The sequence below is a fragment of the Myotis nattereri genome, assembly GCF_964212035.1.
Source record: "Myotis nattereri genome assembly, chromosome: 18".
In the NCBI taxonomy this organism is placed as follows: domain Eukaryota; kingdom Metazoa; phylum Chordata; class Mammalia; order Chiroptera; family Vespertilionidae; genus Myotis; species Myotis nattereri.
The window spans coordinates 38,448,270-38,463,446 of NC_138093.1; positions in this window are offsets into that span (position 1 = coordinate 38,448,270).

Consider the following 15,177-nt stretch of genomic DNA (forward strand, 5'->3'; position numbering starts at 1 on the left):
GCTCGAGTCCCACGTCCACAGCGTCGGCCTGTGACCTAGGCCGGGACTTCGTGACCCTGTGGACGTCCGTGGCTTTGGACTTCCGTTCTTTTTTCTTACCTCCGTTTCACAAATCGCCGTTGAGCACCTCCTAAGAAGTGGTCACTGTAAAGGCGAGACGTTTCCGTCCGCAGGTTGTCAGTCCAGGGGGAGGGGCAGGTACGTAAACCCGTGGCGGCAGCACAGCGCTCCAGTCTGTGGTGAGGCATATCAGGAGCTGTTTGGGTTCAAAGAAGAAACCCCTGGCCCAGGGGCAGAGAGGGGCGCGTGGGCGTTCTTAGGTGAGCAAGGAGGAGAGGCTGTGTAGCAAAAGGTTAGCTGAAGGTCGGGCACTGCCGGGCAGGAAGATGGAGCCACGCTCTGGAGACCCCGCAGGGGGTGCTGGGAGGCTTGGCTCTGGGGCTGGAGCTCCTGAGGGAGGACCAGGGCTCCACAGTGGAGGCTGGATCCACTCCACATGGAGCTCCACCCTGAACTCGGCGCCCACAGTACCTGTCAGTCCCCCATTCCCTTGTCCATGTTCTCATTCTTCCTCAATGTGTTTCAAACAACCAGTCCCTTTACCGCTCAGAGGAAAGCAATCACAAAGCCTCTCCACTCCCACCCGCCTCTATGTTGACACCCCCAGGTCTGCTTCTCAGCTCAGGCTTCGCTTCTGACTGCAGACACTCCTGTCCACGTGGATGTACCAAAGGCACAGCATTTTCCATGTCAGAATCCAACCTCCCTCTCCTACTAAACCCGCGTCACAGGCTCCCCTTTCTGACCGAATATCGCCTCCACCATCCACTCAGCTGCTCAACCAAAAGCCTATCCTTGTCCCCTTACTCTCACGGTTTCCTCTGTTTTAATCAGTTCAGGTCTGTCCTACCTCGTTTATTTCGTGAATCTATTCCCATCTCTTCATCCTTGACTTTCAATATCTCCTCCCCATCCTCACTCTGATAATAACTATAGGAAAGTAGAAGCAATCAGAAGAGATCTGTGGTCTCCGCACCACGACCACCACCAAAGCTGCTAACCCATTGGTGTTGGTGGCCAGAGGCCTTCCTGTTACTGAGAAGGAACCATCCCTCCTCCTACCCAGGGCCAGCCCTCCAGCTTTACACTGGCTCCTGCATTCATCTTCTGCGTGGTTGATTTTCTCTTCCTGTCAGTTATTGCCAGTAGCATACAAATGTGCTGTACTATTTTCTGTTAAATTTTTTTCCACGTCTTGGAGCTGTGCTGTTTTTTCTCTCCCCTTTACAACAAAACTTCTCAAAGGAGTTCTTCATACTTGCCCCCTCTGACTCATCTTGAACCAGCTGTGATCAGGTGCCCACTCCTTCCACATCCGTGCAAACGGCTCTCGTCAAAGTCATCAGTGACCTCTGAGTGCTCACTCCAGTGGCCCGTGGCCCGTCCTCTTTCTCAGGCTCTCGTCAGCAGCCTTGGACTGTTTTGTCGTTTGGCTGCCATGACAAATACTCCTTGGAGTTCCTCCAGCTCTCCACTTCTCAGATTTTTGCTGAGTCTACCTTTTTGTCATCTCTGAGTGTTGGGGTGTCTCAGGGCTCAGTCCTTTTCTCCTACACTCATCCCCAGTGATCTCATCTCTACAGTGCCTCCTAAATTTACCTCTTACATCTGAACCTTTCCCTGAATTCGCATTTCCAGGTGTGTACTCACTATCACTACATGGATATGGAAGATATTTAATATGTATTAGACTTGCCATTGTCCACAATCAACTCTCAATTCTTGCTTCCTTACATGTAACCTCTTCCACCCAGTAGCTTGGAATTTCCCTTGATTCCTCTTCTCTTCCATCGAATCCATCAGTAAATCCTGTTGTGTCTCTTCAAACTGCATCCAGAATTGACCACTTCTCAGGACTGCCCTCGCTACTGTCTGGTCCCAGCCTTGTCTCTCACCTGGACTTACTGCAAAGTCCTGTCTCTGCCCTGTCCTTCTCCCTCTTTTATTCTCAGCATGGGCATTGCTTTTAAACATAGATCACATCAGTCTTCTGCTCAAAACTCTCTCCTGGCTTCCCACGTCACAGAGACAGTCATCACAGTGGGCCCCACGTCCTGGGACACCCTCGCCTCTCCTCTCGCTGCGCTCGGCCACCCTCGCCTTCTCCTGTCCTGTATGTCATGTAACCCCACGTCCTGTCTTTGCCTAAGCTGTTTCCTCTCCCTGGAATGTGCTCCTAGACCAGCCGTGGGCAAACTACGGCCCGCTTGAAATGAATAAAACTAAAAAAAAAAAAAAAAAAAAAAAAAGACCGTACCCTTTTATGTAAAGATGTTTACTTTGAATTTATATTAGTTCACACAAACACTCCATCCATGCTTTTGTTCCGGCCCTCCGGTCCAGTTTAAGAACCCATTGTGGCCCTCGAGTCAAAAAGTTTGCCCACCCCTAGACCTTTGTATGGTTGGCTCCCTCCCATCACTCAGATCTCAAATCAGAGGCCCTCCCGTATTATCCTACATAAAATATTTCAGACCCTTCCCCTCTCTCTGTCTCCAGGCTTCTATCCTCTTGTTATGGGCTGAATCATGTCCCCTCAAAATTCTTACATTGAAGTCCTAATGGCCAGTATCTCAGATGTGACTGGAGAAAGGGCTTTGAGAGAGGTAATTAAGGTAATAAGAGGTCATGTGGGTGGACCCTAACCCAATCTGATTGGTGACCTTATAAGAAGAGGAGGTTAGGCACGGAGGGAAGACCAGGTGAAGACACAGGAGAAGTGGCCGTCTGCAAGCCCAGAAAGGCTCAGAAGAAACCCAACCCTGCTGACACCAGACCCTGGCCCCCTGGCCCCCAGAGCTATACGGACATGCATTTCTGTCGTGTGAGCCTCCTGGCCTGTAGTGTTTTGCTGCGGCAGCCCTAGCAAACCCTGCACTTGTCCTCTTTCCCACGGTGGTTTCACCAGTGCTTGACATTACACCTGGGCGGCTTGTTTATCTCTAACTAGACTGTGCGCTCCACGAAGACCGACTTCACCTTTCACCGATGTGTCCCCACATGAAGAGTAGTTCCTGGCCCTGGCCTGTGGGCTCAGTTGGCTGAGCATCGTCCCATGCACCTAAAGGTCACTGGTTCAACTCCCGGTCAGGGCACATGCCCAGGTTGTGGGTTCAATGGAAGGCAACCAATCAATGTATCTCATGTCAATGTTTCTTTCTCCCGCTCCCTCTAAAATCAATAAAAACATTTAAAAAAAGTCTTGTTCTTTAAGGAGTATCTAAAATTGCTAAGTTCGCCATCTAACTTAAACAGGAAAAATAAAATAGTTTGTGGTGCATGCAAGTGCTCAAGCATTTGTTGAATGAATGGACGTACGCCCTCGACACTACTCTCCCAGGTTAGGTAGTGACTTCCTAACGGGTTACACCCTTCCTTGCCTTCTGTCACCCTCTGAGACCCGCTTCCTGCTTATTTCTCCAGCCTCACACTCTCACTCATCCCCTTTGGCCAGACTGAACAGTTTTAAGAAAAATCTGGCCTCTCACATGCCTTCGTCCCCAGACCCCTAGCGCCCTCCCTTGGCCCTCTACGTCCTGCTCATCCTGATGCCTCCCTGTTTCTGTTTGTCTCTCAGGGGGGCGGGGACCTATCCGTCTTGTCTGCTACTGTGTTTTAGAGCCAATACAGGCTTGGCACACAGTGAACTCAAAAGAACTTTTCTACAAGGTGGCTCTGTGCACTCGCTCCCACTCACCAGCAGGGGGCAGCGTGGAGTAAAAGAATTCGGACACTAGACTTTCTCTGACCTGGGCAGTGGTTCTGAGCCTGTTTCCCCTCATGTAATGGAGGCCCTTCTGCCTGCTGGTTGGGGTTGTGAGGATTGAGTCAGTCTTGGGGCTTCCGGGTGTTCTTTTGTCCTCTTGCTGTTTTTGCCCACAGATGTGTAGCTGGGACCGGTCTCCCAGCTGGTGTGAAACCCGGGGAGGCCGGCCTCCGGGCAGCAGCGCCCTCTCTGCGTGCCCTTGCTGAGGGGGTGGCCCTGTGTGGGGGAACCCGGCTCTGCCGCCCACCGGCTGTGTGACTGTGGGCGCATCACACACCCTCTCTGAGCTTCTGTTTTCCCAGCCATAAAATCGGAGGCTGGTTTTTGCCTGCCTGACCTTCTGTCCTGAGGATGAAGGTGGGAAGCACTTCAGAGACTCCTAACGTGCCCTGGCCTTGACGCTCCCTCTCCATGCTGCTATGATCATGTTCATTTCCAGAGGGCGGCACCCTTGGTGGCAAAGTAAAGGCCTCCCAGGGGAGTCCAGTGGTGTCCCTGGCATCGCTGGCTTGCTGGGTAGGTGACATCATCAGGACTCACCTGGCAGACCTTCCCGAGGACCTGCTCACGGAGCTCTGCGCTCACACCCTGCCCTTCAGCAGTTCCGTGTAGCAGGTCCCACTGTGACGGGCCCACCTGGAGAGGGAGGGGGGTCCCATCCCGTCCTCAGGCACCAGGCCTGGCGTGCGCCCTATGTGTATCTGTGGTAAGGAACTCGGGTCTTTGCAAGTCGCACATGGCACCCCTTCTCCTCAGCTGGGATGCTCTGGGGCACCGCTCATCACCACTCATCAGAGAAACTGCTCTGCTTACTCTATGCCCGGGAAGTGTCAATCTTCAGCTTCGGGCCAGCACTGCAGTCCACCGTGTCCCTTTGGCTGGCTGGGAGTTCTCTGAGGAGAGGGCTGTGTGCTCTGTCCAGACCCTGGTGGCCACAGGGACTGGCCGGCAGTCCCAACCCTCCCGTCCACCCTGCCAGCCTCTGGGAACCTGCTTACAGGTGGGTGGAGGGAGCTGAAAACACCTGTGAAAAGCTGGTCTTCCCAGGTCCCCTTTCTCCCTGCCTGGCTTTTGAAAGGCACAGTTCCCTGAAAGGAGGGTGGGGAGCATAGCATGGCCCACAATCTTAATTTTTGAAGTAAAGATCCAAACTAATGTCTGAGAACTTGAGAGAGAACTGGTCTTAGTCAATCAGGTCAAGTCCTGCCCTGTGTGACTTTGGGAAAGTGTGTTAACTCCTGCTAACAAGCCTGCTACCCTCTTGTAAAACGGGGTGACACAGTGCCTCCCTCCCATAATCGCCGGGTCGCTAGGCGAGGTAGGTGCAGCACTGTGGGATACGCAAAGTGCTGCGCACACAGGCGTTGCTCACGCACTGTCAGGAAGGCCTCCGTGGCTCCTGTGGTCCGAGGCAGCTGGGCGTGGTCCCCGTCCTGGAGGGCGGCCGTCGGGGGTGAGGTCCTGGTATTGTTTCAGGGGGGCTTAACCCACGTGTGGGAAGAGCCAGTGGTTTGAATCCCAGCGTGACCACTGTCCTGGGCCCTGCCCCCTTGGCAGCTCACCCACCATGGCAGGTCTGTCCATCTGTGCACTGAGCAGGTCGGGGGGGGGGGGGGGGGGCGCGGTGCCGGGATGCGCTCTGTAGCTGAGGGCACGGAACGTGGAAGCTGCTCAAATACAGACGCCAAATCTGCATCTTCAAGTCTGTAGGGCTCAAACTCGGACTCAGTTTGAGTTGCTCCTTTTGGTGCAGATTTAATTTTTATTCATTTACTGACTTTACGGAGGGGTGGGGAGAGAGAAGCATCGATTTGTTGTTCCACTCATTCATGCATCCATTGGCTGATTGCTGTATGTGCCCTGACCGGGGGTCGAACCCACAACCTCGGCGTATTGGGGCGATGTTCTAACCAACTGAGCCGCCCAGCCAGGGTGCAGGTTGTTAGAGAAGGTGAGTGTGCGCTTGGGAATCAAAGGCACGGCCGGGGAAGCCAGTGAAGGCGTGTGCAGGGGCAGCAGCCGGGTGGTGGCTGTTTATGTTGGTTGGAAAGCAGGACATTTTTCTCGGAGGCCGGGATCCAGAGAGATGAACGTCTCAGAGGTAAAGGCAGGGTCTGAGGAAATGGCCGCACTGGATCGCTGCAAAGGAGCGTATTCATCAGAGAGTTAATTTGGAAGGAACTGGAGTGTGAAATAGCAGCAAACCCGCTCAGTGCTTCGTGCCAAGGCTCGCTGGGAGCCGCCTCCTGAAATCGGCCGGGGCTTGCAGGCCACAGACCGCTGAGCGGGGCACTGACGAGGGGTAATTAAGGGGACGGGTGCGCAACACTTGGGTAAGTAGGACTTGATGGGGTCAAACCAGCAGGGCTTCTGGGAGGTGAGGGGCAGTCCCTGGTGCTGTTAGCAAGGAACGCCAGAGTGAGACCGCTTCCCTGGCCTCGAGGAGAGGAGGAGGGAGGGAGGGAGGGGCGGGGAAGGTGCGAGAGTGGTTACTCTAGACCGAGTGTCCCTAGATTGGGGTGGGCAACCCTTGGCACGCATGCCAAACATGGCACGCCAGTAACTTTTGCTGGCATGCGAAACCCTCTCTTATAATCTTCCATTTACAATTTTTTTCTTAATATCGACTTTTTTATTTTTCAGATAAATTCAGTGTAGGTGCATCTTAGATAAATAAATAATTTTACATAACAAGTTATCTTAAAGACCATAGACATGGATTGACGAAAGAGGGGAAGAGCAATTTCTATGCCTCTGCCTTAACTCTCCCCGCCTTCCTAGATCCGACCAGTGTTTTGGTTTCATCCACATACGCTTGTGAACCTTTGTTCTCAGTGATGAATTTTGTTAAGTCTCGTAATAGGAGTAGCCTGACGGATGGAAGTAGTAGCTCGTGCATATCTCTGAAGGTCACGAAATATAAACCTGATGTAAAATCTCTGTCATCAGTGATGCAGCAGCAAAAGTCCCACTGATAATATCAAACGGCGTCATAAAGTTTTCTGTCGGACTATCAGTGTACATGTATACATTAAAAAATAAATGTCTTTTTCATCATCATATACTGTGTTTTTGTCACTCGAATGAATTTTATTATTTCTTCAAGGTTCTTCACATACGTACACCTTAAGAGATATCAAGTAGGCGTAACATGTTATCAAAAAATTAGGGTTGGCACCAGAAGAATTTTGAGTCAGAGATTTTGCTGGTTTTGGTATGCACTCACAAAAAGGTTGCCCACCCCTGCCCTAGATGCTCTTTCCTCGGTGGCGCGGCCCTAGGGGGCGGTGACCTGCAGCACTGGGGGAACCCTCAGGAGCTCAGGGTCAGAGAGGCTGTGACTCAGCCAAGACTGTCGCGAGATGGAATGGAATGGGTTCTGCGTCCTGCGTGTGCCCCTGAGGGTGGCCACGGGGAGGGCACTGTGTTGGTGTGGGGGGCGTCCTTCGATGGCGTGGGGTTCAGGAGACACCATTCCTTGGCAAGATGGTGATGCGCAGGCTGAGTACTCAATCGGTTAGGTTATTCACAGCTGTGAACTCTTGCAGCCCGAGGCCCTGAGCTAGGCCCGCCCACCTCTGCAGCTCTGCCGCTGGCTCTGCTCTCAGACCGGCAGGTGTGGCTCCTGCCTGTCCCTCCCTGCAGCTTAAAGGCGACCCTGCCTCGGGAGACCACCTCTCTGTGTCTGTGTGCCTGTCTGATTTATGTTTCTCTGGTTCAGACACGGCCTCTGAAGTCAGGTTTCCTAGGCCGAGGCTGCAGCCCCCAGGACCGGTGTGACTGACTCCTCTGTGCCTCCGCACACTTAACCTGTAAGGTGGGAAAGTGACAGCCTTTCCCTCAGATGTGTGTAAAGAATGCTGCCCTGGCCGGTGTGCTCAGTGTTGGAACACCGGCCTACGCACCGAAGGCTCTCGGCTTGGATTCCTGGTCAAGGGCACGTACCTGGTTCATGGGGTCCTTCCCCACCCCCGGTCGGTCAGGGTGTGTGCGGGAGGCAGCCAGTTAATGTGTCTCTCTCACACTGATGTTTCTCGCTCCCTCCACCTCCCTCCCTCCCTTCCACTCTCTCTGAAAAGCAATGGAAAAATATCCTCAGATGAGGATTAACCAAAAAAAAAAAAAAAAAGAATAAACATGTGAAGTACTTAGGACAATGCCTGGCACAAAGAGAATGCTCAATAAATGTTAGCTGTTATTACTATGATTATTATTTTATTGTCCTCCATCTCCCCCGCTGTAATCGGCAGGAACCTGTCTGTCTTGTTCACTGCTGTGTGCTTCTCCAGCGCATAGTAGGGCCTCATCACGTTTACTGAGTGAATTTGTTGGGTTGATAAAGTAATTCAGTGCTCATTCATTCTTCGGGGGGGCTTCGTGTTACGGGTAGTTTTCTGGGCCTCCTTTTCAATGGTTTGCCTAAAAATACAGCTGAGTAGACATACAGGGTACAGGCTGTCATACTAAAGGCATATACTGAGAGGGACACCTGTTGATGACTGAGTGGGTGAGTGAATAAACGATAGGTGTGTAGATAGTCCGTGCTGATATCTTTTTTTAAAAATCTTGAGTCAAATATGAGATGAAACTTCCTGAGGATACATAGAGCTCTTGACCTCAAAGTCCGTTGTCACAGCAGGACAGGGGTTGAAGTGAGCGGTTGTTCGGTATGAAGTGTTCCTCAGAATTCAGAGTGTGCTGTGGCCGCTGGTGCCCGGGGTGGGGCGCTGGCTGCAGAGCTGTGCTGGGAGCTGAGGGCTGGAGGGTGGGCAACTGGAGAAGGGCCATCAGGGCGGCGAAGGGCTGAGGGCACGCTGCACATTTGAGTGCCTGGGCCCCGCAGACCACACTCGGACCAGCATGTCAACTGCAGGCACACACTCCTTAGAGCGACTTAGGGAACACCTCTGAAATGGTGAGCTGGCCAGGGATGAGCCGGCTACCGCGGGTTCCTGCCACTGGGGGCTTTGAGTCTACGCTGGCATGTGGAGTGTTGTCAGGGCTGCACACCAGGTGCTGGGTTAAAGGATAAAGGCGGATTTGAGACGGATTCTGGAACTAGACATAAAGGGTTTGTGGATGGTTTCATGGAAGAGGAAGGAATTAGGAATGACTTCTAGGTGGATAGACACATATCAGTTAACATGATGGGGACGTGGGGCCTGAGACTAGACTTGGGGGGATTCAGAAGTTACGTTTAGGGCTTGTTTAGTTTGCGGTGCCTGCAGGGCACGCAGAAGGCAGAGTCGAGGTGCTGGTTGACTAGCTGAGCCTGCAACCCCGAGGAATAGGCTGAGGGAGATAGTAACTTACCGTCATGTGGATGGTACTTAGTGATCAGTGACTGGGTGAATTAGAAGTCAGCAGAAGGCCGAGGACCAAGCCCAGGGCTGCTGAATGCTAAGGGGAAGGGGAGAGATTGACAACGCAGGAAGCGGTCAGAGGTCTGATCACAAGACCACCTCATTCTGCATGGCCCTGGTCTGTCTTTATTGGCTAACTTAGTAATTAGTTCTGTATGGACTGTGGTAATGCTGAGTGAGAATAGAATAGACTTCCATTCTACAGTCATGGCTAGTGCCTGTCTCTTCGAGTAGATGCAGGGTCCCTGTGGGCAGCCATAAACTTTCCTTCTACCCCATTGTGCCCGTTCAGTGCGGGATTTAAGGTGGAGGCTCAATGCTTAGGAAGCAGTAAGGCCTTCTTACAAAGGCCCTTACTGACACCATGCCCCATCACAGTGCTGAGACCTCTCCTGGGCCCAGTGATGCCTGGCTCGTGCTTTATTTGGAATGTGATCCTTGTATTTCTTTTTTTAAAAAAAATATTTTTTTATTGATTTCAGAGAGGAAGGGAGAGGGAGATAGAGGGAGATAGAAACATCAATGATGAGAGACAATCATTGATTGGCTGCCTCCTGCACGCTGCACACTGGGGATCAAGCCTGCAACCTGACCAGGAATCAAACCAGGATCTCCTAGTTCATAGGCTGAACCTCAACCATTGAGCCACACTGGCTGGGCTGATCCCTGTATTTCTTTATTGGTACTATTAATCCTGTAAATAATCATGATTTTGCAGGCACTAAATGCAAGAGGAATGAAGAAAATCCTGGGGATTTTCCAGCTTCAAGGTCAAGGAAAGAACACTCCCCTTCACGGCAGTGTGCTGACATCTCAGAGCGGGCACTTAATTATTTGCGTACCGTAGTACATTAAAGGCACACATACATGCATATAAACAAATCTGTGTGTAACAGTGTTTAATAGCTCAACTTGACTGACAGCTAGACCAGAGAATTTCACCAAAGCCTGGGAGACATTTTGCAGTTTGAATAACAAAATAAATCACAGTGATCCATGGTCCCTGCAACTGACTGGATCCTGGTGATGCCTCAGTCTCCAGCCAGGTGTGGGCCCAGCGACTGCATTCCACATGGGGAGCGCGGGCCTCGGCACAGGGCGGGGGGTCCCCGAGGCAGCTCCCCGAGGAGCTGTGGGTTTCTATGTTGTAAATGCGTGTGCGTGTTGTGTGTGTGTGTGTGTGTGTGTTTGTGTGTGTGTGGGGGGGGGGGGGGGAAGGTAGAAGCTCCTGGAAGCTTGGTGAAGATGAGAAATAATTCCAGGCTCCCAGGAGCCTTTAACAGAAAGTCTGTGGCAAAAGCAAACAAAGACCGATTTAAACATCTTGAACACTTAAATCCCCCCTCAACACTAATGAATCAGATACCAAATACCATTGCGATTTATAAGCTCTTTCTGCCGTCGACCCTGGCCCCAGGGACTAGCGAAAGGGGGAGGCCGTCCACACCCTGTACCCCCTCTCCCGCCTTCCCAGGGCTGGTTTTAGAACCCTGTCTTTGGAAGCCCTTGGTCCCTCAGCGCTGCCGGGGGCCCCGAGGGGGTATTTGGCAGGAAGACGGAGCCGCTGTGCGGCTGGTGAAACACTGGCTTTCTCCAGGCTCTGAAGGTGCGAGGAAGTGGTTTCTGACCTTTTCTCTCCTCCGCCTGTGATCACACACCGCCTTCCCTCCCCCAGCAGCCGGGCCCCAGCACCACCGAGCACCCCCGAGCACCCCCGAGCGGAACCGTGACAGCTGACCTGCCTGTGTCCCCCCCCCCCCCCCCCCCCCCCCCCCCCCCCCCCCCCCGCCACAGGAATCGGGAGAGCCGCCTGCCACAGGAATCGGGTGAGGGGCCTGTTGAAGAGCGAGAGGCCATACTTGGTCACATAATTCTCATCACACCTTCTTGACCGCGCTTACTATTTAACATCCTCCAGTACGAAGTGTTTGGCCACAAACTGGTTTTTGTGCTTTATAACCCGTATGCTTTACATGTGTCATTACAGGGTCACCAACTCAATTATTGGGAAGCAGATGTGCACTGCTGCAGGTCTCCAGCAGGGGGCGCGCCGGGAGTGCCACATCCCCGCCTCCCCAGAGGGGTTCCCCAGCTCTCGCTCTTGGCTCTCCTGGGACAGTAGCAACTGGACCGCACCCATGCGTGACCACAGCACTGGTCTGTGCAGCAGGGGGTGGGGCTGCCCATTTTCCTAAATGCAGGAGTCTGTGACTTTGAAAAATATTACTGGTCTGGCTTAGAGAAAAGTGGCAGCAGGGCTCAAGTTACGTAAACAGCATGGGCTATACAATTTAATGTTTTTGAAAACAAGAGATGCGTCTAAGGATTTTGTAGACGCACGTTGTGGGCAGGTGGTCTTCCTGTGTTCTCGCCCCAGCCCCAGCCCCAGCCCCAGCCCCAGCCCAGCCCCAGCCCAGTCCCAGCCCCAGCTCCAGCCCCAGCCCAGCCCCAGCCCCAGCCCCAGCCCAGCCCCAGCCCCAGCCCCAGCCCAGCCCCAGCCCCAGCCCCAGCCCCAGCCCCAGCCCAGCCCCAGCCCAGTCCCAGCCCCAGCCCAGCCCCAGCCCCAGCCCCAGCCCAGCCCCAGCCCCAGCCCCAGCCCCAGCCCCAGCCCATCTTCCACACTCCGCGCAACAAGGTTTCTGAAGAGTCACCCGAATTACCTGATTCCCTTCCGTAAACCTTTGAAGGTCACAGTCCTTACTGGGCCCCGTTGATCCCGGGACCTGCCCCCTCACCCTAGCGCACTTCTTACCCCCCTCCCTTTAAAAGCCCACCCAGGCCTTTGCTTCCCCACCACCCCCTCCACCAGAAAACGTTCCCTCCTTCAAGAGTAAGTTCAAACATCGCCTCCGCCTTGAGGCCTTCCTGGCCTTCCTCTCCGGCTGCACACTCTGTCCGCGCTTTCCCTGAGGACTGATCAGACTGCACAGTCACCCCCGAACCCCCACCCTCACCCCTAGCCTTGGCCAGCGGAAACAGGCAGCGCGCTCAGTGGTTGTGAATAAATGCGTCCTTGTGTGAAGCACAGCTTTCCTCACTCTCAGCTCGCAAAGTGCTCAGGGCAGGAGAAGGAAATGACTGAAGTGCAGACAGGTTAATGGAGCTCAGCGGTCACACCGCCTCCGGTGGCCCCGGCGCCTGGAAGGAGCAGGAACAGAGACCAGGACCCCGCGCCCTGTACCTGATTTCGCTCGTTCACAGCCGCAGCACCAGCTTCATAATTTATGGGGTTCAGTGCAAACGGGAAGGCGGGCTCCCTATTCAAAGGTTAATAAGGATTTCAAAAGATGACAGCAGAGCATGAACCCAAACCAGGGCCCGGCACAGGCTCACAGCCAGCCCTGAGGGCGCCTGGGAGAAACTGCACGTCACTTTTTATTTTTTTTTTTATTTTTTTTTTAATTTTTTTATTGCTTAAAGTATTACAAAGGGTATTACATATGTGTCCATTTTATCCCCCCGCCCTAGACAGTCCCCCAGCCTCCCCTATCCCCCAGTGTCTTATGTCCATTGGTTATGCTTATACGCATGCATACAAGTCCTTTAGTTGATCTCTTACCCCCCTACCTCCTGCCCCCCAACCCTCCCCGGCCTTCCCACTGCAGTTTGACAATCTGTTTGAGGCAGCTCTGCCTCTGAATCTATTATTGTTCAAAAGTTTATAATGGTCTCTATTATCCATGAATGAGTGAGATCATGTGGTATTTTTCCTTCATTGACTGGCTTATTTCACTTAGCATAATGCTCTCCAGTTCCATCCATGACGTTGCAAATGGTAAGAGTTCCTTCCTTTTTAGAGCAGCATAGTATTCCATCGTGTAGATGTACCACAGTTTTCTAATCCATTCATCTACTGATGGGCACTTAGGCTGTTTCCAGATCTTAGCTATGGTGAATTGTGCTGCACGTCACTTTTTAGAGTGGGTTTAACTCCGGGGTGGGCAAAAGTAGGCCTACAGCTGAAATACAATAATTAATAAATAATAAGTCAAGAATGAACTCTTGTGTACTCACAACTGTAAGCCTACTTTTGCCCATCCCTACATGTCAAATTGTTTTAAAATTTATTTTCTCATGCCCACCCATACAATTGTTGGGTTGTTCTCATTTATAAGTGCAGATTCTTTTAAAAAGTGAATTATTTTATTTCACGCTGTTTTAGGGAAAATACCACATATCCATTAGTCCTTAAGAAATAAATGAGGAAATACATTATAATCACACCTTCCTGCCACACCCGCTTGTGGTGAGAGGGTGCTGGCTGGGCCTTCATAGGGTTATGTCAGCAGGACACATCTTTATCACCCTTTCACTGGCTTTTAAACCCTACCATCGCCAGTTCTCCATGCAATAGCATCATTTCTCATGTGATTTTATTTGATAGCAATCTTCGTAAATTAGAATTGTTATATGAACCCCAAATGAACCAAAGTTTATCAGACACCGTTGTGATGAAACGTGGGGATATGTTGATAAAGTAAATGAAGGTTTATATAAGGTTGTGTGTGTGTTTTTTTCTCCCCAAAACTCAATTATTGGGAAGCAGATGTGCATTGCTGCAGGCTCTCCAGCAGGGGGCGCGCCGGGAGTGCCACATCCCCGCCTCCCCAGAGGGGTTCACCAGCTCCGGCTCTTGGCTCTCCTGGGACAGTAGCACCAGCTCCGGCTCTTGGCTCTCCTGGGACAGTAGCAACTGGACGGCACCCATGCGTGACCACAGCACTGGTCTGTGCAGCAGGGGGTGGGACTGCCCAAGAAGCCAGGTCCAGCTTCCTTAGTAGGGTTCCATGTCATGCCCCCAAACTTAGCGGTTTCTGCTCTTTTCTATACACTTCAAAGCCAGAGCACCTAGGACCAGAGCTAAGTTCATGAAACAAATTCCTCAATTTGCTCTCCTGATTTCTCCCCAGCCCGACATGCTCACCACCAGCAGCATTTGAACAGACCTGATTGTCAGAACTCCTAACTCCGGGAGCTCAGTTTTCTCATCTGCAAATGAGGATCACCCCCTGCTTCCCAGGGCCCCTCAAAAATGAGCAAGAGGACGCACTGGGGAGACTGGCAGAGTAGGTGCTCAGGTGGTCATCTGTTTTGTTGTCTGGGGTCTTGTGTTCCCGAGAAGACAGGGCTGCAGAAGGTGAAAGAGAAAACAGCTGCCAAACCACTTGTTGGAGAGTCACAGGTAGGAGACGGGACACAGCAGGTGCCTGCACCTGCCGCTGCTCACTGGGATTCTCACCTAAGAACAACACGCACACAGACGCCCATGCACTCAGCTAAAAACACCCTCCACAAAGAAATACACCAGAACAAATCCAACCAACACACCCAGCCGGTGCCTTAGACACGTCCCCGCAGGCTGCAGGCTGCAGGCTGCCGTGTGGAAGCATGCGCGGCGGGAAGTGAACGGTGCAGATGGAGCAGGTGGCAGAGGGCACCCTGGGCAGGTGGTGAGGCGGGAGACAGAGAGGACCAGAGACATGTAGGCTGTGCACACCCGGGACTTCCAGGTATCGTAAGAGTATTTTCCTAACAAGATCCAGGGACATTTCAAAACGTATTTAAATGGCTATACCTTTGGCCTTAATTACTTCACACCATTGAATTCGCTCTAATTGCTATTCCTAGTAAAGACCATTAATAGCTTCTAGAAGGAGCCCAGCAGGGGTGGCTCAGTGGTTGAGCGTTGACCTATGAACCAGGAGGTCACGGTTTGATTTCCAGTCAGGGTACATGCCCAGGTTGTGGGCTCAATCCCCAGTAGAGGGGATAGCATGCAGGAGGTGGCCGATCAATGATTCTCACTCATCATTGTTTTTTTTAAAATGTATTTTTACTAAAGGCCTGGTGCATGAAATCGTGCACTCGGGGAGGTCCTTCAGCCTGGCCTGTGCCCTCTCGCAGTGCTAAGCCAGCTGTTGGACATCCTTAGCACTGCTGCCGAGGCAGGAGAGGCCCTGCCACCACCGCTGCTCTTGCCAGCCGTGA